Source organism: Triticum dicoccoides, chromosome 2B (genome assembly GCF_002162155.2).
Source record: "Triticum dicoccoides isolate Atlit2015 ecotype Zavitan chromosome 2B, WEW_v2.0, whole genome shotgun sequence".
Taxonomy (NCBI): domain Eukaryota; kingdom Viridiplantae; phylum Streptophyta; class Magnoliopsida; order Poales; family Poaceae; genus Triticum; species Triticum dicoccoides.
This window is the reverse complement of record NC_041383.1, coordinates 31,740,358-31,760,293: the sequence shown is the minus strand read 5'-3', so window position 1 is coordinate 31,760,293 and position 19,936 is coordinate 31,740,358.

The window sequence follows — 19,936 nt, the reverse complement described above, 5'->3', positions numbered from 1 at the left end:
TGTATCGATTAAATACCGCGACGGAAAACCCCGCCTTTCTTTTTTTAACACTAGTAGTCCTAGTACGTCCTGTTTGGCTCTAGGCCTTGCATTGCCATACTTGGCCACAAATTTTTGCAAGCTTGCCTAAAGTTTTCAAAATGAGAAGGAGGTACAGTTGCGCATGGCTGTCGCGGTCGCACTGCACCCTCACACGGTCGCTCCTGCACGCGCGGTCGCACCGCACCCTCACACAGTTGCTCCTGCACGCCGTAGACCCAACCAAGGGAATGCACCCTCACTGACATGTGATGTCGCATGTGAACAAACCAAACTCATCCATCCTACTACTGACACTTAATTTTCATTCATAGAGTATGTTTATCCAACCGCATGTTGGGGAGTATCCGTACGGCCCGTGCGGTGGTCTATTGGATGTTGGGGAATAAGAAGAGGTGAGGAAGAAGGGTTAGGAGACGTAGGATATTCATCCAACCACCTGAAATGGTAGACTGACCTAAGTCAGGCGACTTGCATAACAAATATATGTTTTTACATAGCAAAAGATCCATAAAAACAACAACATAAAGAAAACTATCACTGCTCGCGGAACGAGATGGCCTCGTTGTCTTTGGCTGCCGGTGTGAACCAGCCATAGCAGCCGATGTGCTTCTCTGCATCGGGGTTGTCCTCGGCCTCCAGCTACTTGTTCATGCGGAGCGTGCGGGCGCTCTACACGGACGAGAGTTTGGCAGCAGTACGATGAGTGGCAGAGTCATCATTGGTGGAGTAAGATGCAGCTTTGCGGAAGTGACCATCCAATGGACGAGTGCCTTCATCGATAATAGCAGGTGCCTTGCCCTTTCCTTCAGATGAGGAATATGTCCGTTTGAGGACTTCAATTGGGGGCAAGTAGCTGCCATGGTTAAGAGTATCAGCCTTGTAGTTGAGTGAAGACCTTGATCTGAGGAATCTCATGATCCATGGAGCATAAGGCTTCAACTCAAACGGTGAAAGTGCAACATTCGCTAGAGTCCTCATGAAGAAATCATGGTAATTGATAGGGATACCATGCATGATGTTGAAGAGCATATTCTTCATCATCCCCACAATTTCTTCATCTCATGAATCATGACCTTTGATTGGACTGATAGTCTTCGTCAGAATGCGATAGATGGTCCTTGGTACATACATCAAATCCTTCACGAGGAATTTGGTCCTTTGGGCTTGTCCAGGCTTCAGCGGCTTCATGAGCACTTGCATATAGTTGTCAGTGAGTTCAGGCTCATCATACAGACAGCGAGCGCCTTCTGGTGGAGATCTGCTTGGCAAGGCATAGAGCAATTCAGAGGCTGGTGCCTTGTAATGAGTGTTTTCGGTCATCCAGACCAACACCCAGGAGTTGATGTCATGTGTTTCACCAGTGATATGCAGTGTTGCATAGAATTGAAGAATTAGCTCTTCATTCCAGTCAACAATGTCAGTGCAAAAGTTAAGGAGACCTGCATCGTGAAGCATACTGAGGACCGGCGTGAAGCAAGGCATAGATTCCATGTCCACGTGAGGAATGTGCTCGTGGTTGAAGACTTTGTCCTTGTCAAATAGATCTGAGGAATAGAAGTTGGCCTGGCTGGCAGTCCATCCTTCTAAGACGAGCATTGTCATATGGGTTAAAATCAGTGAAGAACACATGCTCACCGAAGAAATCATCAGCCTTGAATTTTGGCTTCTTGGAGAAGGGATTCTTTGGCTTGGGTTGAGGGGTGTCAGTGATCTGCAGTACCACCTCAGGAATCACAATCTCAGGTTCCTCATGTTGAGGAATTTCAGTTTCTTCTGCAGCTGCAGCCTGGGTCATCACTTCTTCATTCACATTTTCTTCAGCAATAGTGGCTGGAATTTCTTCATGGACAGACGGGGTTGCATGAGGTTCATTAGATCCCACTTGTACTTCAGTAGCGGCTGGGGACTAAGGAACAGCTTGGAGAGGAGTGAACAATCGGAGAGTTGGGGTGCTGACTTTCCCAAAAGTCATCATTCAGTACTGGTGTGGTACATCCGATGTCCACATCCTCATCTTCCATTTCTTCAACACCTGCCTCTTCAGCAGTGAACTGAGGCATAGGTGAGGAGATGACTGGGGTTGAAGGGATTCTAACCACTTCAATTTCTTCGTCCAACTACTCTGTCGAAGCAGCAGAAGGAGTTTCTTTATCGGATTCCTCGGGAATCTCATAATCTTCACCAAATGGAACAAGGTCCTTTGATGGCATGAAGGAGACAAGAACGAGATCAATAGGATTTGCATCTGAACTTGTCAAAGTCTTCATTTTCTTCAGAGCTGAAGAATCTGATGAAGCTGATGCCTTCCTCTTTCTCATTGTTGCAAGCTCTGCAGCCTTTGTCTTCTTCACATCTAGGGTAGATGGAAGGATAGGAGTTGGTGTAGGCGCAGGAGGTGCAGAGGATGTTGGTGCATTTTCTTCAGGCGCAACTGTTGCAGTTGCCCTGACTTCTTCATTTTCTTCAGGTGCACCACTAGTAGGTGCCCTGGCAATTTCTTTAGCGGCTGGAATGGAGTCATCAGCCCTGGTACTCTCATTTTCTTCAGCAGCCTGACTTACATCAGTGGTGCTGGCATGTTCTTAAGTGGGCTGGGCAGATGCTTCAGCCTGACGAATTTCAACGTGCAGCGGAGTAGTGGTAGTTCAAGTAAATGTCTTTGTCAGATTGACAAAACAAACCTTTGCTCCCTACCAATCAGCATAGTACCGATTGAAATCATCACTCAATTGCTTGATTTCAGCTTGTACAGCAATGAGTTGTTCTGGAGTAAGCGTGAGGACATTGTCCTTGAGGTAGCATTGTTTCTTGTACTGCGCTTTCTTCAGCCTTTGTCCTTCTTCATATTTCCACTTCTCTTCCTCAATGAAGTGAGTCAGAACATGACTTTGACCAGGAGTGAGGTTCATCTCCTGCAAAGGTGTAGTGGGGTCCTTGTGCCATAAGTCAATGAAATCGAGGATCAAGTTGGGATCCAGAATTAGTGGCACATTGCTGCCTTTCGCTCTAGCGGCCTTGGCTTGCCAGTCCCTGATGATTTCAGCAAGTTCTTCATCATCAGCCTCATCGTCATCAGAGGGGATTTGGAAGGCAACCTGCTTCTTGTGAGGACTTGGGCGAAGGCCTCGTCCAGCAGTGGCCTTTTTCTTCAGCAGAGATGGATCGACTGAGGAACTTGGTGCAGTAGTGGAGCTAGCAGATGCTCCTGAGGCAATACAGATACCAGTTGTTCTTTGGCACGTGGCAAGATGCACATGTGCCGAAGATTTGGTCGGAGCAGCTGAAGACTTTGTCGGAGGAATTGAGGACTTTGGAGGAGGAGGAGGAGGAGCAGACTGAGGAATTTGCCGTGAGGGCTTTGAAGATACTGGCCTTGAGGGCATTTCTGAGGAGCTTGGCCGTGAGGGCATTGAAGGAGAACCACTGGACTTGTGGGCAGGCTTCTTTGGCATAGCCTTCCTGGGCTTACTAACAGAGGCCTCAGCAGCGTTAGCAGCAGCAGCAGAATCTTCATTGAATTTCGTCACTGCTTCTTTTGCTTGCTTGGTCAGTTTGGCCTGGCGCCTTGCCCATTCATCAGCATAGTCCTCACCGCGCTTGAGGCTGGTGGGATCCGCCAGTTGGCCAGGTCTCGATGGATGTCTTGAGCATGGAGGGTTGAGCACGAATTTCTTCATGTACTTGGGAGTAACATACATGTACTCCCTCCATTCTCGTGCCCATCTCCTCTCAATCCGTTGTATGCGCACCTTGCACTGATTCTTGTCCTCCTTGCCAAACTTGGCCTCATTAGGAGTGCAGTATCCAGCATAAATGTCCTCAGGGATTTCAAACGCAGTATTAACCTTAGGCCTCTTTCCTCCCTTCAGTGGTTTATTACCGTCAGCCATTTTCTTCAGCTGAGGATGAACAACTAAAGTTTCTGAAGAGGTATGCAACTTTTCTTCGAGGAACACTGCAAATGAGTTAAGTTGATGAGAACCTAGTGATTCAGCAGTGGACATGTGTACCTGTGAACAGAGTATAGTTGCGAGGAATTTGGAGAGGTCATATGCGTTCTCAGAAGATTTTCAAAAAGGATAGGTTTGAGGAATTTGACCGATGAGTCTTGAAGAATTTCACTAAGCGTTCTTTATCTTAGGTTCTAGAGTTGTATAGATTTGAAAATCCACACAATTGAGGAATCTTGAAGAAAATCATTGCTTAGAGAAACGAATCAAGAACATATAACATGTGAGGTGTTTCGTGTGTGAAGATTTGAAGAATAAACACCTTTGAAGATTTTTAAGAAAACACATGAATCAAAGCTGGCAATAAAAGTAACTTTTAATTACCCGAATTTAAGAACACGACAAACTGGGAAGTGTTGAGGTGAAGTTCGTCCGTTCAGATCTTCCACGCCCTAACTCGGTAGAGGAAGACAACTACGGCAGCGGCGGAGTGAAGAAATCCGCAACCGGCGCGAGTACTGCGGCGACGAGGTCGAGGCAGGGGAGCTCTTCTCACCGGCGACGATGAAGTAGCAGTGGAGCTAGGGTTTGGGAAGCTCGAGCAGGAGAGAGGTCGAGCGGAGTAAAAGTGAAGTGAGGAAGAGGCAGGGGTATTTATAGCGGCAGTGAAAAACTGTGTGCCCGAAGATTTCGGACGAACGTGCCCCTGGCCCTTCTCATTCACATGACATGTGTCACCCACATACTGTGAGGTGGCGATCTTGTAGGATCATGGGTGAATAGCTAAGTATTTTATCGTGGAATGTGGAATGGACTGAGCGGCAAAGCCGAAAATTCAGATAAGATTTTTTTTATGTTTTCGTTTGCAATTTCTTCAGTTGTCAAGGACACAATGAAGGTTTTGAACGAGTTTCAAATCAGAATGCACATGAAGAATTTGTGAAAAGATTAGATCGAGTTTAGCATAGAGGGGGAAGGGTCCGATCACATTCACTTAGCGGAAAAAGTCAACTTCAAGAATTAGCAATAAGTGAATGTTGTAGAGGACATAAACTCATATATATATATATATATATATATATATATATATATATATATATATTCAAATGAAGACAAACGACGGAAATAGTGAAGACATTGCAAGTTGTAGAATTTGAAAAACTGAGGAATTTCAAAAACTGAGAAAAAACTTGAATCGAAGATTTTCAACTTTTGTGGTGGCATAACCCACCATATAAGAAAGTTGGCTTCAGACACCGTGTACAATTGTCGTAGGGCTCTAAGAGACAATTTCTTCGTTAATTTCTTTGCACTTAGAGAGTTAGTCTTCATTGATTGAAGAAAAATGTTACTTCGTGTGTTGCGCATCTAAGTCATCAAGTTAGCATAAGTGTTAGGATGAGTTTCCATTTCAGAGAACATTCGAAGATTCTAGGATATTTAGCTCACACCACAACTTGCTAAATCTCTTCTCATCCAAGGGCTTAGTGAAAATATGGGCCAGCTGATCTTCAGTTCTTGCATGGCAGATGGAGATATCGCCCTTCAACACATGATCACGAAGAAAATGATGACGAATCTGGATGTGCTTAGTCTTTGAGTGCTGAACTGGATTGCGAGAAATCTTGATAGCACTCTCATTGTCGCAGTAGAGAGGCACATTCTTTACGTTGATGCCATAGTCTTTGAGTGTTTTCTTCATCCATAGTAATTGAGCACAGCACGATCCAGCAGCAATGTACTCAGCTTCTCCAGTGGAGAGAGATACGCAGTTCTGTTTCTTCGAGGACCAACAGACCAAAGATCGTCCGAGGAAATGGCATGTTCCTGATGTTGACTTGCGGTCCACGTGATCGCCAGCATAGTCAGAGTCTGAATATCCAATGAGATCAAATGATGAGCCCTTGGGATACCATAATCCAAGTGTTGGTGTGTGAGCTAGATATCGAAGAATATGCTTCATAGCCTTATGGTGTGATTCCTTCGGTGTAGCTTGAAATCGGGCACACATGCAAACACTAAGCATAATATCTGGCCTAGATGCACATAGGTACAATAAAGAGCCAATCATGGAGCGATATACCTTTTGATCGAAGTCTTGACCATTTTCATTAGTGCATAGATGGCCATTTGTGGGCATTGGAATTTTTACCCCTTTGCAGTCTTGCAAGCCGAATTTCCTCAATACATCTTTGAGGTATTTCTCCTGAGATATGAATATGCCATTGCGTTGTTGACCAATTTGAAGACCTAAAAAGAATTTCAATTCTCCCATTATAGAAATTTGATATTCTTCACTCATCATATAGGCAAATTCATCACTATAACGTTGGTCAGTACAACCAAAGATAATATCATCAACATAGATTTGGCACACAAACAGTTCATCACCATAAGATTTTGTGAAAAGAGTTGGGTCGAGTGAACCGGGTTTGAAGCCTTTCTTCATTAGGACTTCCTTCAAAGTGTCATACCACGCCCGAGGGCTTGCTTGAGGCCATCGAGGGCCTTATTAAGTCTGAAGACTTTGTCGGGATTCTTTGGATCTTCAAAACCTGGGGGTTGAGCAACATATACTTCTTCCTCAAGCTTACCATTGAGGAATGCACTTTTCACATCCATTTGATATAAGGTGATATTATGATGGTTAGCGTAAGCAAGTAATATGTGAATAGCCTCAAGTCTAGCAACAGGTGCAAATGTTTCATCGAAATCAATTCTTCAACCTGTGTGTAGCCTTGAGCTACAAGCCGTGCCTTATTCCTCACCACAAGGCCATTTTCATCTTGCTTGTTGCGGTAGATCCACTTTGTGCCAATGACGTTGTGCTTGCGAGGATCTGGACGTTTGACCAGTTCCCAGATGTTGTTAAGCTCGAATTGATGCAATTCTTCTTGCATATCATGAATCCACTCAAGCTCCAGAAATGCTTCATCTACCTTAGTGGGCTCTGAGATAGCGACAAAAGCAAAGTGCCCACAAAAGTTAGATAAATGTGAAGATTTTGAGTGAGTGAGAGGACCTGGTGCTTCAATGTCATCAATGATCTTCTCAATTTGCACTTTGTTAGCAATGCGAGGATGAGTGGGTTGTCTTCGAGGAATTTGATCAGCATTCCCTTTAGGATCATTTTCTTCAGCACCATTTTCTTCATGTGCGCCAGCCCGGTGATCATCATGATCTGGAATTAATTCTTCAGCAGATTCTTCGGTAGGAATGACATCCTCAGTAGCCTTGAACTTGATAGAATCCTCAGGTGTTGGTTCATCTATCACAGAAGGTAGGTGCTCTCTTTGCGAGCCATTAGTTTCATCGAACCGCACATCTATAGTTTCAACAACTTTGTGAAGAACGTTGTTGAAGACTCTGAAGGTGTGCGAGTACTTTCCATAACCAAGCATAAAACCTTCATGTGCTTTCGGTGAGAATTTGGAAGTGTGATGAGGATCTCTAATCCAACATTGAGCACCAAAGACTTGGAAATAACTCACATTGGGATTTTTGTCAGTGAGGAGTTGATACGCAGTTTTCTTGAAGAATTTGTGAAGATATACCCTGTTGATGATGTGGCATGCAGTATCAATTGCCTCAATCCAGAAGCGATGAGGCGTCTTGTGTTCATCAAGCATAGTGCGAGCCATTTCAGCGAGGGTTCTGTTCTTGCGCTCCACGATCCCATTCTGCCGAGGAGTATAAGGAGCAGATAACTCATGAGTAATACCAAGTTCATCAAGATAGCCATCAAAACCGGAATTCTTGAACTCGGTCCCATTGTTAGTTCTGATGTGCTTGATCTTCACACCAAAGTTGGTTGAAGCCCTCGAGGAAAATCGTTTGAAGACTTCCTGCACTTCATGTTTGTAAGTGACAATGTGCACCCATGTGTAACGAGAATAATCATCAACAATAACAAATCCTTATTCAGATGCATCATTCAGAATGGCAGAATAGTGGTTAGGACCAACGAGATCCATGTGAAGCAATTCAAATGGTCGAGTGGTAGTCATGACAGTCTTCGCTGGATGCTTGGCCTTTGTCATATTTCCACCTTCACAAGCTCCGCATAAGTGATCCTTGAGGAATTTGACATTCTCAATGCCAATGACATGCTTCTTCTTTGCAAACGTGTGCAGATTCCTCATGCCAGCATGACCAAGTCGTCGATGCCATAGCCAGCCTTCTGAAGCTTTTGCAAGTAAGCACACGGCTGGTTGCGGTCCTGTAGAGAAATCAACAATATATAGATCTCCTCTCCTAAAGCCTTCAAAGACTTTGGAATGGTCAGCTTCCATGATCACAACACAACCATGTCTTCCAAAGACAACAACCATATCGAGATCACAAAGCATTGAGACAGACATGAGGTTGTATCCTAAGGACTCGACAAGCATGACTTTGTCCATGTGACGATCCTTTGAGATCGCAACCTTACCTAGACCCAATACCTGACTTTTGCCTTTGTCAGCGAAGATGATATGCTTCAGATGTGACGGTGATAAAGGAGCATACCTCAATAGATTCTTGTCACACGTCATGTGATTTGTACATCCACTATCGAGGACCCACTCGTTTGCTTTGGGTTGATCATCCTGCAGACGAATTAGTGCAACTTATGAACTCATATACTTCATCAGTGAAGAATATGACATCAGTATCATCAGATCAATTTCATCAAGCAATAGCACAGATAATTCAGTATGAGGATGTGAGAAATGAAAATTCATTTCCTCATGATTAGCCTGCGTCCTTTCAGGAACATTCAGGTCTCCAACAAATTCTTTAGACGTTTTGAGCACGTCAGGAGACCTGACCCTGCATAAGAGATTAGTTCTTTTTCTTCACCACCCACATCTGAAGGGGTGGCAAAGAATTCATCACTCTACGAGCACCATATGAGAAAGTTGGCATCGAAGCCAGTCTGCTTCGTTTCACATAAGAGGGGTTAGGGTAAGCATATGAGTAAGCACAGAAATTCTTCGAGGACTTATGAACATAATGATTTGAAGAATAACGCCCATATTCATAGCCCTTAGCTCTATCCTGCGAAACAGAAGGGTTAGCACGATGATGATCATATGAGGACTTTGATCCATTTGAGGAATTTGATCCATATGAAGAAGTAGGTCCATATGAAGAATTTGATCTGGGGTTCCTGTTCTTCACAGGTGGTTTCATGAGGACATTCACCTGAAGACTTTCAAGATAACTTTTGGCAACCCAGATTTTCTTCATAGGGGAACCGTTCCTGCAGTTAGTGCCAACATATCTAGCAAATACTTCACCATTCTAATTTTTGAACAGTTTATAGTTGGAGTCAAATGACTCATTAGAAGAATGAGGAGATTCACATGTAAAGCCAGACAAATTGGATGGATCAACTGGAGGTCCCTTTGCAGCAATCCATGAGGTTTTGGGGTACTGCTCGGGCTTCCAATATGTTCCATCAGCATTGAGTTTCCTCTCAAAGGCAATACCCTCTTTCCTAGGGTTTCTGTTGAGGATCTGCTTTTTGAGCACATCACAAAGAATCTGATGCCCTTTGAGGCTTTTGTACATGCCTGTCATGTACAATTCCTTCAGCCCTGCATCATTACTAGTACTAGCAATGTCCTCAGATGAGGAATTAGTGATAGCAGAGACAGATGAAGAGTTTGTAACATTTGAAGCATTTGAACATTCAGGTGAAGAATTAGCAGTTTCACGTTCAATGCACTTTAGACATGGAGGAACAAATTCTTCCTGAGTAGCGCCGATTTGTTGAGCAAGTAATGAATCGCGCTCCTTCTGAAGATCTTCATAACTCACTCTTAGCTTCTCAAGATCTTGATTTCTTTGAAGAAGTTCAAGAGAAAGCTTCTCGTGATCAGATAAGAGTGTGTTATGATGAACTTGAAGGTCGTCAAACTTGGAATGGAGTCCCTGAAGACTTTCAGCCAAGGCTTTTGACTGATTCATTTCTTCAACCAACATATCATCGCTCTTATTTAGCATGTATTGAGCTTTTTCCAAAGCTCTTTGTTGTTTAGTGGCAAGGGAAGCAAGTTTGACATAGCTAGGTCCAAATTCATCGCCAGATTCATCATCACTAGACTCGGATATGTAACATTCGGTTACCTTAGCACTATTTTCCATAAGGCAGGGGGTAAACGAAGATGATTCTGGTTCGAATGTCATCGCATTGCAAGATTCCTTGTAATCCTCAAACCAAGGATCATGACGAGTCTGATGACCTTCGTAGACCTCAGAGAGACGGTCCCAGATTAGCTTCGCGTGATTGAGATGCATGACGTTCCTGAACTGATTTCGGGATAGACTGTTGCAGATGACATCCTTCGCTGTGAGGTTAAGTAGGGTGTACTTGAGAATGTCATCAGCCTCAGCCATCTTGCATAGATCGGTAAGACCGATCTCGGTGACGGTCCACAGTTTGCTGTCCATAGCCATGAGTCGCTTTTTCATCATAGCCTTCCATCGAGGATACTCATGCCCGTCAAAGATGGGGCAGGAAATGTTCCTCGATCCTGCAGTCGACATAACTAGAACTCCAGGTGGTTAAACCAAAATCACACATAAGGGAGTACCTTGCTCTGATACCAATTAAAAGTGCGTTATATCGACTAGAGGGGGGGTGAATAGGCGATTTTTATGAATCTTCAGTGAGGAATTTGCTGGTGAGGAAATTCCTAAATGAAGAACTACTTGCAGTGGAATAAGTACTCAGAAAGGAACATAACAGAACACAAGCATAGTCATCATGATGAAATGAAGACAAGCACAGAGTACAGAAAGCGTAAACACGGGATAACACAAGGAAGAAGACGGACAGACTGAAGAAATGGAACTGAGGAAATTGAGAAAGTCTTCAGTCAATGTCTTCAAACAGATATGAACAGGCACACAACAACATACATGAGGAAATGAAAGAGTTGAGGAGATAGAACCAGTTAGCTCGGTGAAGACAATGATTTGGTAGACCAGTTTCAACTGTTCTCTCAGTTGTACATCTTGTTGGAGCGGCTGAGTATTTAAACTCGAGGACACACAGTCCCGGACACACAGTCCTCATCGTCTTCTCCTTGAGCTAAGGTCACACAGACCTCGCCCAATCACTCATGGTAAGTCTTCAGGTGACTTCCGAACCTTCACAAACTCGGTCACTCGGCGATCCACAATTCCTCTTGGATGCTCTAGACCTTGACGCCTAACCGTCTGGAAGAAGCACAGTCTTGAAAGAAAACAAGTGTCGGATCCACGCAGGATCAATCTCTTCAGTGATGCTCAATCACTTTGGGGTTTTGTAGGTTTGGGTTTGGGATTTCCTCACTTGATGATTTTCACTCAAAGTCGTCAGAGGATGGGATGCTCTCAAATGACAAGTGTCAGTTTCTCTAGGAGCTGCCAACCAACTAGTGGTTGTAGGGGGCGGCTATTTATAGCCGGGGATCAGCCCGACATGATAAGACATAAATGCCCTTATCTGATATGACCGTTAGGTGGGTAGATATTTTGGGACAGCTAGCGCATAGCACAGCAACGGTCGGAATATTTGAGGTTCGAATTCCTCAGGGCTATCATGTTCCTTACTGTGTAGGCAATTCACACTGGTGAATTCCTAACTCCTCAGTCAGAACAAATTCTTCAGAGACAAGAAAAACTTCGTCTCTGTCACTGAAGAATATGACTGAACTGTATGAGATTTCCAATGGCTTCACTCGAAGGGATTGGTAGGTGGAGGATTTTGAGTTGAGCATCACATGGAAATTTTTCCTTAGTATTTCCTCGACCCCCTTTAACAGTACGGTGTTTCCTATGACTCAAGAAAGAGAAAATGAAACAGTAAAAACAAGAGTCTTCATGCTTCATGTTCCTCGAATGATTACCAAGTCTTCAAGGTCACACCAATTTCTTCACTTTCAAAGTCTTCAGAAATCCAAAGTCTTTGCTCCAAGAACTTCACTTTTAGGGGTCGACTTTCTCTATAAATATCAAACTCCTCATAGACTTATAGACCTGTGTACACTCATAACCGCATCAGTCCCTTAACCTATAAGTCTTCAATACACCAAAATCACTAAGGGTCACTAGATGCACTTACAGGCCCAAAGGCTCCTTCCCGGAGGTATCTGATTTATGGCAACGGAGGTGGTTCTATGTCACAGCTCCTCGAGGCTCAAAGTGGGCGGCCGCCCCCGCCTTACGCTCGGGACCTCCGCCTCAACTAGCATCGTGGGCCAACGTGGGACTGAACTGGGGGCCTGCAAATGATGTTCCGACGTTGCAAAGCGGCATTCGGGAGCTTCTCGAGAGGGACATTAGTCTTGTCAAAATAATCCAGGTAACGCTAGTTCGGCGGGCCCTGCCGTGTAAACGTCCACCTCTTCAGATGTGGGAGTTCAATCCAGAAGGTCCGCGAACCGTTCAGCACTTCCTTGGCATGACACCCGAAGGAATGTATAAGTTGTTCTTCGTACCACAAATAAAGTGTCCGGACACCACCGAGGATGCGGTCCTGAGCTGCAATAGCCTAGATACCCAAGTAAGTAACCCTATAACCGAACACTTTGCTTATATTTGTGATAGCATTGTTCTGAATATTGTCAGCAACCAGGATTTTGGCTTAGTAAGGCGAAGAGGATCAGGTGTCCGGCCCCGTTCCCGAAGGCTCGCCCGGTCCGGCAAGAGCCAGTATGCTTGAGCGGGCGCTAAGACAAGTGCCATAGGAGAAAGGCGAAGGGAAGAGCGGAGAAGCCAAGAGTGAGCGTCATACATTGTGCATCCGAACCGGGGGAATTAATGTCTCCACGGAGGAGGAGAATCGGGGAGGTGAATCTGAGGTTTCCTCCCCCCGCGGGAAGAAGAGGGTCGCTTCTGAAGACTTTGAAACGGGGGCGCCTAAACAAGGGAAGAAAACTTCACCAAGGGGTCCTGTCCCGGTGGGCGTTCGTACCGCACAGTGCCCGCTAACGGGCCAACCCTCCACCGAGTTGTAAGTTTAATAAACAAGAAGTTTATTGCTTTTTCCTCTGAGAGTAATAATCGGGACCTATTTTTTGCAGTCCGGCTAGCAATTCATCTCAACAGGGTTCGTCCTCGGGGGATCTGCTTTCGGAGATGATGGAGAGTGAAACCCCACCTGCCTCTCCGCCCCGTGGGGCGGACGACCATGAGGTGTCGTTCGGCTCCCTTGGCAGGTGATGAGGAGGGTCCAAAACAATTTGGTGTCCGACCGAACACGTTGGCTAGCCTCCTGAAGCAAGCCAATCTCCCAGAGGATCACCGTACACTAATGGGTGTGGTGTTGGAGAAAATTTCCTCCGCCACAAGCGGGTTAAATGAAGCTTTTAGGAGCTTGCTCAAAGGCTTTGAGGTAAGCAGCGAAATACGCCGTTTTTGGTTGCACCGCACGCGATGGATGTGCTTTGTATAGATAGTAGCCCCTGAGATTGTGGTTGTCAGCCGATGGCGGCAAACGGAGGATCACACTCCCAGGTAATCATCGCACTTGTATTGATGTGTAGGTTGCTAAGGTTCCGGCGATAGACCGGAATGCTGAACTTGCCGAACTAAGGCGACAAATTGATGTGGTGGTACCAACGTCACGCTTATAAATAAGCGGATTGATGAGTCACAAAGTATGTGCTCGTTTGCCTTATTTGCTTTAGCAAATATGAAAGGTATTGAGATATTAATATAATATGATGTGACTGCAGGTGGAGCTGCTGCCATTGAGACACTAAGGGCGGAACTTGCCCTAGCCAAGGAACAGGCCTGGGCTAGCAATGTGGCTGCCCTAAAGGCAGTCAAAGACTTGAGAGCCGAACAGGCGGCTCATCGCCGAAGCGAAGAAAAGATAGCCAAGATGGCTGTGTAGCTGAGGGACGCCGCTGACCGGTATAAGCTTCTCGAAAAGGAGAATCAGGCCAACGCGGCTGACCTAAAGAAGGCGCTAGATTCAGCGAAGGAGTCGCGCTCTGAAATTAGAGACACGCGGGAGGAACTCTGACAAGCCGGAGACATCACGGCTGGAAATCCTTATTTCCTGCGGATGAAGTTTTTAGATCCAAAGTATGCCCCGTTGGATAAGCTATGGAGCACTACAGATGAGTATGCGGATTTGGCGAAGAGTGCGGCTGATGCGACCAAGTTGTTCAACGATCATAAAGATAACGAAATTGAAAGGTTGTTCTGGTCAGAATTTAATGCTCCAGCGCGTGCATTGCCATTGAGTGAGAAGATGGCCGCTATAGCTGAGCTCCATAGGTTGTCTGGCCTTGCAATGAGGTCTGTAATAGACCATCTGTGGCCGAGGGGACCGAAGCCAGACAGTTACTTTGGTTTGGTGCAACAATTATTTGGCGCCAGAGCACAAATTGATGCCGTGAAGAGATCGGCATGCATAGAGGGTGCGCGGATGGCTCTTGCTCGTGTGAAAACATACTGGGCGGATATGGAGGCCACCAGAATTGCAACCCGGTGTCCGACAGGAAGCCAAGACCCAGCTGAGCACTATTTTGAGCAGGTCATAGAAGGTGCCCGAAGAATAGAGGCTCGGTGCTCGAAGAATGCACTACAAAAAAAAGACACATCCGTGACATTTTGGGTCGACCAATTTTTTTTTGTCATACATATGACACTTCTATGACGATAATTGTAACAAAACCCGGTATCATCATAGATGTGGTGGGATCCTACTTCTATGACAAAAAATCATGACAGAAAATGGGCTTTTCATCCTGGGCGGACCGGAGACGCAGCTGCATGACATTCTTTGGGCCGACCATGACGGAATAAACCGTGGTAGAAGCGAGGGCGAGGAAAATTTTGGGGAGTCCCCAGTTATGGTGGGAGCTCGGGGGGCCGAGCGATGCGCGTTTCTCTCGTACACCTACGCACGTGTGGGCGAGGCGTTGGCTCTAACTGAACCCGAGCAAGGCGTTGGGCTCTAACTGAACACGAGCGATTGCACTGCAGGCTACGCGTTACTGAACCCGAGCGATCGATCGATGCCTGTTAACTGAACCCGATCGAGCGATTCCTTCGCTACTGCTGCTAACTGAAGCCAATCGATTGGATAAACAGTGAGCGTTGCATGGGGAGGGGCGGGGGGGTGGCTGAACAGTGAGCGGTGGCATTGCCTCTGGATGAACAGGACCCCGTGGTGTGGAGGGCTGGATGAACAGTAGGCGGTGGAGGGTGGATGAACAGGACCCCGTGGTGTGGAAGGCTGGATGAACAGTAGACGGCGGAGGGGTTCCCGTGGAGGGGTGGATCAACAGGACTCCGTGGTGTGGAGGGCTGGATGAACAGTAGAAGGTGGAGGGGTGGCTGAACAGTAGCTGGTGGAGTAGCGCGCGGTGGAGGCTAGATGAATAGGAGCCTGTGGAGTCTAGAGGAGGTCGACGGTAGCCCGTGGAGGCTGGAGGAGGTCGACGGTGGATATGAACAGTATCCCGTGGAGTCCCGTTTTGCGGTACGCCACACCCCTCCTGATGAACAAGACCCCCATTTTGACCATAGCGCTCCAACACAAGTCCGTTTCGTCTCTTTCGCGGTACACCACACCCCTCCCGATCAACAGGACCCCCATTTCGACCGTAGGAGGTCCGTTTCGTCCGTTTTGTGGTACGCCACACCCCTCCCGATCAACAGGACCCCCGTTTCGACCGTAGGAGGTCCGTTTCCTCCGTTTTGTGGTACGCCAGACCCCTCCCGATGAACATGATCCCGTTTCGAACATGGACGGTCAAACACAAGGACGTTTCCTCCGTTCTGCAGTACGCCAGGCCTCGTTTCCATCGCTTGTTCCGTCCAAGCCCTCCTGATGAACACGACCACGCATTCTGTCCCGACCCAGCCGGTTGGCTCCCCATGAACACGACGACGACGCTATTTCTCCGTTCCGACCCAGCCAATATACACGAGCCCTGGCCGTACGTATATATGCGCGAGTAGGCGTTCGAGACCCCGACCGTGTGTACACATACGTGGTCGTATTTTCTTTCTTGCACCTTGGCCGCTGTACGTACGTGTACATGCTACGTGCGCGCCTCTACTACGACACGTGCGTGCCTCTACTACGACACGTGCGCGCCTCTACATCGACCAGTATATATGTATGTGCACGTTCGCGACCAGAATCACAACGCTATGTATGCTTCGACCAGGTGGGTCCCGACTGTCACGCACTTCCTTGCGTGCAAAGATGTAGCTGGTGGGTCCCAGCAGTCAGGGGGGCGAATCGTTTTTTTTGGACGCACTTCCTTGCGTGCGAAGATGTAGCTGGTGGGTCCCAGCAGTCAGGGGCGCGAATCGTTTTTTTTTGGCCGGACGCACTTCCTTGCGTCCGAAGATGTAGCTGGTGGGTCCCAGCAGTCACGGGGGCGAATCGTTTTTTTTTTTGCCCGGATGCACTTCCTTGCGTGCGGAGAGGTAGCTGGTGGGTCCAAGCAGTCAGGGGGAAAGGTTTTTTTTTCGCGAAATAGTGTGGCTCGTCCGGTGGGTCCCAGCTGTCAGGTGGAGGAATGATTATTTTCCACGTAATAAGGAGGCACTTCCTTGCTGCGGCCGTGGACCCAGTTGTCAGCCTCTACACGTACAGTCCACGTCCGATGGAAGTCGTTCCTTGACCACGTTGACCAGGCCACGCCGAGAGCACCAGGGCGGTGGACGACAGTGAAGCCTAGGAAGGGGATGACGGGCAGCCGGGGAAGACGCGGCAGTGGAAGCCCGCGCGGAGAGGAGTACAAGGGTTCACTGGTTTGGCTGCGGTGTGAGGCTGCCGTCACCGCAGGGCCTGGCCAGGGTGGGAATAGTAGGGGGCGGTGAGGCCTCCGCGGTAGCATAGCCGGCCACGGGAGGCAGGAGTATGCGGCATGACCGGTGCTGCTTTGGGCGGCTGGAGCAAGAAGACCAAAGGTTGAAGAAGCACTACGGCCATTGGATGGACATCGTACGGTCACTGGAGCTAGAATCATTCATATTGAAGAAGCAGCATGGCCGTTGGATTAACATCCAACGGTCACTACTGTTAGAATCGTTTGTGGACTAAGTTGACAAAGCCAAAGTACACGTCAACCTAGTAGACCCACAAGTCAGCCTCCAAATTTGTCCCAAACAGCATACAGCCCGAAATTTCTAGCCAGATTCAAATTCATTTTAAATCTAAATATACCTTAATTTAAATTCAATGAAATTTTACCCGCACAAAAACAATGATATTTACAATATCAAAATCCGAAATAAAACTGTATTTTGGAAGTTATTGCCTGTTTGCTGTATTTTTTTCATTTTACAGCCCATTTATTATTACTTATAGCCCATTTCTTATTACTTATAGCACATTTCTTATTACTTATAGCCCATTTTCTGGGCAAAATGCATCCCTCCTCGTCTTGAAAGATTTCCGGCCCAGTAGGGCGTAGAAAAGCAAGTAGGCCTATGTTGGTTATTCTGCAAAAAACAAAATAGCTGGCTAGCCATTTTTCAGAATGAAAAAAAAACTGGGCTAGTCATGTGCTAAACATATGAAATAAAAGCCTAGGCTAGACGGGACATGGGTCCCGCACAACCCAGTTGATACCCTTCTCCGTCCCAAAAAAACAAAATTACTGCGCGCGCTGCTGGGTTCCTACTGTCATCCTCACCATGTACAGTCATCTCCTTATTCCTCTCGGTTGTTGACCATGTCGACAACACCAGAGGGCAGCGCCACAGCGAGCGAACCAAGGCGGAGGACGATGGTGAGGCCTTAGACGGGAACGAACAGGAGCCGGGGAAGATCACAGCAAGCCGTGGGAGGTGGGAGCAGGCGGTCCCGCCGGCGCTGGTTTGGCTTTGGCGGCTTGAGGAAGAAGAGACTGAAGAAACGCGACAGACATTGAATGTAAATCCAATGGTCAAGGTTGGCACAATCGTTTGTTGACTAAGAGGAAACCAAGTAGCATACTTTTTTATATATAGGAAGAAAACTGCAAGGAAAATGCGTTCGTCTGCCGTCCTCCTCACAGGGAACGTTCGCCACATAAGTGACTAGCACCCTTGGTTTTTAACCGAGAGGTCTTGGGTTCGAGTCCCAGGAACTCTCAATTTTGTCCTCCTTCCTTCCTCGCAAAAAAAGGGAAAGAAAATCAAAGACTTGGGAAGGCGTACAGAACAAGCTAGTGTACCAGTAAAGAGACGTTGTCGAGTTTTAGAAAAAAGAGAGACGTGCTCCTGTAGCTGGTTCGAATCCAAACCTAGACTATGACTATATATGGTGCTATGCTACTCTGCAAGTAATGAAACTGGCATATCCAACGTTCACTTCTCCTCTTCTCTACTTACTCTGCATAGCATCAGAAGCTCTAGCCACAGCAACCATGTCCGCTGGCTGCTCGTCCACCTGCTCTTCAGTAGGCAACAACCAGATATGCGCCAAGTCGCCACACGTACCATCGCCTGTGGGTCTCATCACACCCCCGCCGGCACGCGCACCGCAGCCGATTGCTCATCGCAACCCGCTGCCGTTGGTATGGTGCCACTGCTGCAAATAACACAGAGTCATCCGTCGCGTCTCAACCACAATCCTCAACCCTGGCCAAGTCTCCTACAAATGCCCGAATCATGGGGTAATAATATGTTGAAGTGTTGTTCTGTTGCTTTCCGTTGCTGATTTTTTTAATAGTTTGGTTGATGATCTTCCAATTTGATTCATGCAGAAAAGGGAAGATTTGTGTGATTTGTATTTCTGGGAAGTTGCTGATGTGGGGGAATGCAACTACGCTGATTATTTGTTTAGCCGAGGAATCCCAATACCAGCAGGTTGGGGTGTTGGACAAGTAACTGAAGGAACGGCAGAAGAGGAAGATGCAGAGCAGAAGGTTAAAGATGTAGTTCCTCTGATCATGGCCAAGCAACAGCTGTTGAACGGCCTTGACAGCAATGAGGAGATGAAAGAGCTTGTGAAGATAATGGACAAAATCGATGTGCTCTGTAGGATGATTGTCTCTTTATTTGAAGTGTATGTAGCACTCGTGGTGTATTCAGTGGCTATGACATGAGCACTTTGCTGAAACTAGTAATGAATGAAACCTGTGTAGCAGGCTGGGCGTAGTGTTGTGAACATCTAATGATTTCTATTAACAAAACTCAGGGGGTATCCCCTTTTGCTCATAAATAAATAAATAGCGGAGGCCCTGTCGGGTCAACTTTGTTCTCATTCAAAGACGTCGAGCAAATTGCAGTCCAACAACAAACTATGTCATCAAATTCAAGCTTCACAGCCAAATATGAGTACAACTAAACAACAATGTCATCATGTTTTAGTTGTCATACAATCACCAAACACAAATCAGCATACATAACAAGTGATGTTCTCACAGAAAAATACTAAACAACATGTTCATCAGGTTTCAGTTGTCATAGCAAACACAATTCCACATAGTAGATAAAAAACGTCTTCTGACAGGCAAATACGACAAAAGCAATGTAATCATCATCCGAAGTAGCAGCGTCAACATCTTTGCCATGTATATCAGTCTGAATCGTAATTCCCCACGGTGTCATCTTCTTCTTCGTCCTCAACTTCCTCGAACGTTGGCTTCTTCTTGATCAACTCTTGTATGTCCACAGCACGACAAGCAATCTTATCGCCGGCGTCATTGACGTGATGGTTCTCAAAGATATTAGGAACATATGTGTTATCTTGTACATCAGGAGCAGTGTAAGCATCATCTTATTGTGCAACTTCATTAAACGAATTTCTCTGCTCAAACATTTGCAATACTCTCTAGTCATCCCTACGTGCAAATGTGTCTTCCAAGAAAAATATCTGTGTTGCTTGATTTGCCAAAATAAAAGGCTCGTTGGTCTGGTACGCCGCCTTGACATTGATGGATTTGAAATAATCATCAGCTCTGGATTTTGCGATCCTGGAAAATAGGTTATACCAATGACAGCACAACAGA